The sequence below is a fragment of the Microcebus murinus genome, chromosome X, assembly GCF_040939455.1.
Source record: "Microcebus murinus isolate Inina chromosome X, M.murinus_Inina_mat1.0, whole genome shotgun sequence".
NCBI lineage: Eukaryota > Metazoa > Chordata > Mammalia > Primates > Cheirogaleidae > Microcebus > Microcebus murinus.
In genome coordinates, this window is record NC_134136.1 from 93,423,260 (window position 1) to 93,428,195 (window position 4,936).

The 4,936-nt window shown below is 36.3% G+C and overlaps 1 pseudogene; it reads left to right on the top strand.

Moving 5' to 3' along the window:
* The first annotated feature begins 3,256 nt into the window (after positions 1-3,256).
* On the top strand, positions 3,257-3,395 carry LOC142865988 (uncharacterized; annotated as a pseudogene).
* The last annotated feature ends 1,541 nt before the right edge of the window (positions 3,396-4,936 follow it).

Genomic DNA, 4,936 nt, shown 5'->3' on the forward strand with positions numbered 1-4,936 from the left:
TAAAGTGACCCAGTTCCTAAAAATGCCAGATAAATGGACCCACTTCACTGTATTTTTTATCTGAGCACATGGCTATATTTTGTCCACGTGGATATAATGAAGCATTTGATCAAACATCTTATTGAATAACCACTTGCATTATGTTTAAAGCAATGTTTTTTTTTTTTTTTTTTTGAGATTCAGTCACTTCTGGACCACCTTCATAATGCTTGTCTGTTTTCATGTACAAGTAGGGAACAGGGTCTGGGGGTGAGGGATTGTAGGCAGGTGGAGGCTGTGGCTTATAAACGACTGTAGAATACAGAGAGAAGAGAAGAGTCTTGGAAAGAGCTATAGAGAGGAGAAGAAGGAAGGCTGGAGGCGGCAGAGTACAGGGCTGGAATTTCAGTAGAGTGGTAGTGAAAGAAAAGTCCTGTAAGAAGGAACCCCCTGGGGGCAGTGCCAGGGAGCAGGAGAGAGCATCGGAAGGGGTAGAGGATGGGAGGGTCCTGGGCGTGCGTGCAGAGTGAGTGTTGAGGAGCTTCACAGTAGAACAGGGTAAAGGGCAGATGGTGGAGGGGAGGCAGGCAGGGGAACTGTTGGGCAAGTGAAGTCAATGGGCCATCATTGTGTCACGTACAATCATTTTGTTTTCCATGAGAGGAATTGCCCATGCACCACACCACACGAGACTTTGGTCTAAATTAATGATCTTCCAAATCTATTTTGGAAAAATGTTTTTGAAAAACTGCATACTCCCTCACACTTACAAAGTTGATATCTAAAATACTTCATAAGTTTAAAGACTGTAGTTCCAAAGGATGTGATAGGCAGCATATTGTAAACATTGAAATTTAAAAATAAAACTCTTATATCATACCTACTGGAATCAAAATATTATGATATGACAGCCACCATTATCGATTTTAAAAGTATATGACAAGCTCTTTGACAGTCAGAAATTTTACATCGTTCCTTTTACTCCTTGAAATTATATTTCCATTTCACTTCCCCCACAGAATTTTATCCTGATGTAATGTATTTTTATGCTTGAAAGTTTTTTTATTGACTACCATATATCTCAGCAACAAAGCATGTATACAGATTTGTTTAAATTTTTTTCTATAACTATAAATAATTATTAAGTATAAAAAGTAAAATTCTATTGGAAAAGAAACTATTTAAGGAAATGAGTGGAGTGGGGATGGTAGTCACAATCCCTCCATTAAAAGAGACTTGGCCAACACTGGTATCTTGAATTATCTCCTCCTTTAGAATCTTGGAGGTTTGTACACCCCAGGGCAATGCACCATGGTATGATTTGGAACATTGAGCACCTGGACTTCCATATACTATGTGTGCAAAGGCAATGATGATGGCAGCTGCCATCTTGGTGAATTGAAGATGCCTTTCGCCTATGTTCTAGGCATCACAGAAGACTCTTACATTTTTGTGTTACTCTAAGACAGGGAAGAGAACCCAATAATGTTAAAAATTGAACTGTCGATAAGCATGACAAAATGGTTGTTTAGAGCCTGATTTATTTTGGTTTGAAGAATAAAATGAAATGGGGAATTTCTGGTACAGTTAAATTTCTGACATTAAGGTTCATGCCTGTTACGTGGAAAGAAGGAAGTGAGAGCATTGGATTGGGTGATTGATTATCAAAGGTCAGGTTAACTACCAGTTTTCACTATCACTTAGTTACTGGGTGACCTTGGGCAACTGCTCATCTGCATTTCATTGTTCATCTGCAAAGTGGGGTAGAAATCTTCCCTACACAACCTCTTGGGTTATAGGGAGGCTCAAATGGGATCAAATGATGCTTCTGACATCATTTTGTAAACTGTCAAGAACTCTTGTTTAAATTAAAACTTTTTAAACTCTTATTTTAGAGTAATTATAGATTCACAGGAAGTTGCACAGACAAGTACAGGAAGGGCCTGTGCACACTACATCTCACCTTTATCAATGCTGACATCTTGCTAAACTACAGTACAATGTCAAAACCAGGCAATTGACATTGGCACAATCCACAGAGTTGATTCAGATTTCACTAGTTGTAGATGTATTCATGTCTGTGTGTGTGTGTGTGTGTGTGTGTGTGTGTGTGTAGATCCATAAAATTTTATCACATGTAGCTTTGTGTAATTGCTATCACAATCATGACACATAACTCTTCCATCAGCACAAGCCTCCCTTGCGCTACCTCTTTATAGCTACACACTACCCCCTCACAATCCCTGGCAGCCACTAATCTGTTCTATCTCTACAGTTTTGTTATTTCAAGGATGTTACATATGTTACTCATAGTATGTAGCCTTTTGAAGTTGGCTATTTCACTTAGCATAATTCCCTTTAAGTCCATCCAAGTTGCTGTGTATAGTTCAATAGTTCATTCCTTTTTACTGCTAAGTAGTATTCCATGGTATGAATACACTACAGTAAGTTTAACCATTCACCCATTTAAAGGCTTTTGGGCTATTTCCCATTTTTTGGCTATTATGAATACAGCTTCTATAAACATTCATGTATAGGTTTTTGAGTTAGCCAAAGTTTCCATTTCTTTAGGCTATGTGCAATTCTGGGTTATATGGTGAATGCAGATATGCAGTTTTACAAGAAACTGCTAAACTATGTTTCAGACTGGCTGTACCATTTTACATTCCCAACAGTAACGTATGAGTGCTCAATTTTCTCTGTAACCTCACCAACATTTAGTGTTATCATTATTTTTTATTTTACACATTCTGATAGGCATATAGCGATATTTCATTGTAGTTTCAATCTGCATTTCTCTAATGGTTAATGATGTTGAGTATCTTTACATGTGTTTATTTGCTATCCGTGTGTACTCTCTGGTGAAACATCTGTTAATATATTTTGTCCATTTTCTAATTGGTTTGTTTGCTTTTTTATGTGGAATTTTGAAACATTTTTATATATTCTAGATACAGGTCTTCTGTTTGACACGGGATTTGAAAATATTTTCTCACACTATGTAGCTTTTCTTTTCATCCTTGTAACAGAATCTTTCCCAGAGCAAATGTTTTTAATTTTATGAGCAAAAGTTTTTAATTTTTATAGACTTTTTTTCTGTTATGAATTGTGCTTTAGTTGTCAAGTCTACAAACTCTTTGCCTAGGCCTAGATCCCAAATATTTCCTTCTATATTTTTTTTCTAAAGGTTTTTTTTTTTATAGTTTTATGTTTTACATTTAGCTCCATGATACAATTTGAATTAATTTTGTCTAAGATGTGAGAATTAGATGAAGGGATCGCTTCTCAGCCTTTTGGCTAAGATCAAGTGTAGAATTAGGTTGAGGTTTTTTCTTTTTCTGCATTAGGATATCTAATTGGTCCAACAGCATGTGTTGCAAAGGCTATTTTTCCTATTGAATTACTTTTGAACCTTTGTTAAAAATCAGTTAGGCATACTTGTGTAGGTCTATTTCTGGCTTCTTTATTCTGCTTCATTGATGTATGTGTCTATACCTCCACCAGTATCACACTATCTTGAACACTATAGCTATATAGTTAAATAACATCAGTTAGAGTGATTCCTGCCATTTTATTTTTTATAAAAATTATTTTAACAATCCTAGGTACTCTGCCTTTTCATAAACATTCTAATCTTGTACATGTCTACAAAAATCCTTCCTGGAAGTTTGATAGTCATTGCATTAAATCTGTACATTTCAATTTGGGGAGAATTGATATCTTTACTATGCTGAGTCTTCTAATCCATGATCATGGTATGTCTTTCTATTTATTAAGGTCTTTGATTTCTTTCATAAGCATTTTGTAATTTGAAGGATATAGATCCTATACATGTTTAGAAAAAGATTATGCCTGAGTATTTCATTTTTCCTTAGAGTAAGTGTAATCGGTGTGGTGTTTTAAATTTTGGTTTTTATATGATTATTGTTCGTGGTTATTTTTGTGTGTTTATCTTATATCTGTGACCTTGATGAATGAATTTATTAGTTCTAGGAATTTTTTGAGGTAGATACCTTAGGATTTTCTATTTAGACAATCATGTCATCTGCAAATAGGGACAGGTTTTCTTTCTTTTCAACCTATTTGTATCTTATTTTCCTTTCCTGCTGTATAGTGCTTTCTAGGACTTTCAGTACTATGTTGAATAAGAAAGGTAACAATGGACATCCTTTCCTTGGTCCAAATCTTAGGAAAAGCATTTGGTCTTTCACCATTAAGTATGATGTTCATTGTAACTTTTTATCAACTTCAGGATATTTTCCTCTATTTCCTAGTTTTCTGAACATTTTTTAAAAATCAGGAATGGGTATTTTCAAGAACCTTAAAATGTTAATTATTTTCTTTTAGTAGTTTTTAAATGATGCTTAAATGACATCCTGGCTTTATGTGAAGTTCTGATAGTGTGAGGACACATCATTCTCCCAGTTAGCTCTATCATTCCTGGGTGGTCTGGGAAGACACAGATGAGAGTAAGACTTCTTGCCGGATGGGACTGAAGAAAAATGAAGAGGAAAGATCTCAGGGCCCTGCCAAAAGGGCTGTGTCACCAAGTTACTCAACAGGGAAACACAGTGCTGGAAGGGCTATTGGTTTCCTACAGTTGCTGTACCAAATGACCACAAACTTAGTGGCTTAAAACAACATAAATTAATTCTATTATAGTTCTGGTGATCAAAAGCCTAAAATCACAGTGTTGGCAGAGCTGTGTTTCTTCTGGGGGCTTCAGGAGAGACTGTATTGCCTTGCTTTTTTCAGCTTCTAGAAGCCATTTGCATCCTTTGGTTTGTGGCCTTTCCTCCATCTTCAAAGCACATCACTCCACTCTCTGGTTCCATTGTCGTATCTCCTTTTTATCTCTGCCCTTAGCTCTGTGGCCTCCCTCTTCCCCTCTCCCTTAGGGTCCTTGGGTGAAAATTATTGTGAAAACTCATGGGGTGAGAATGGGATGCAGCCGGCT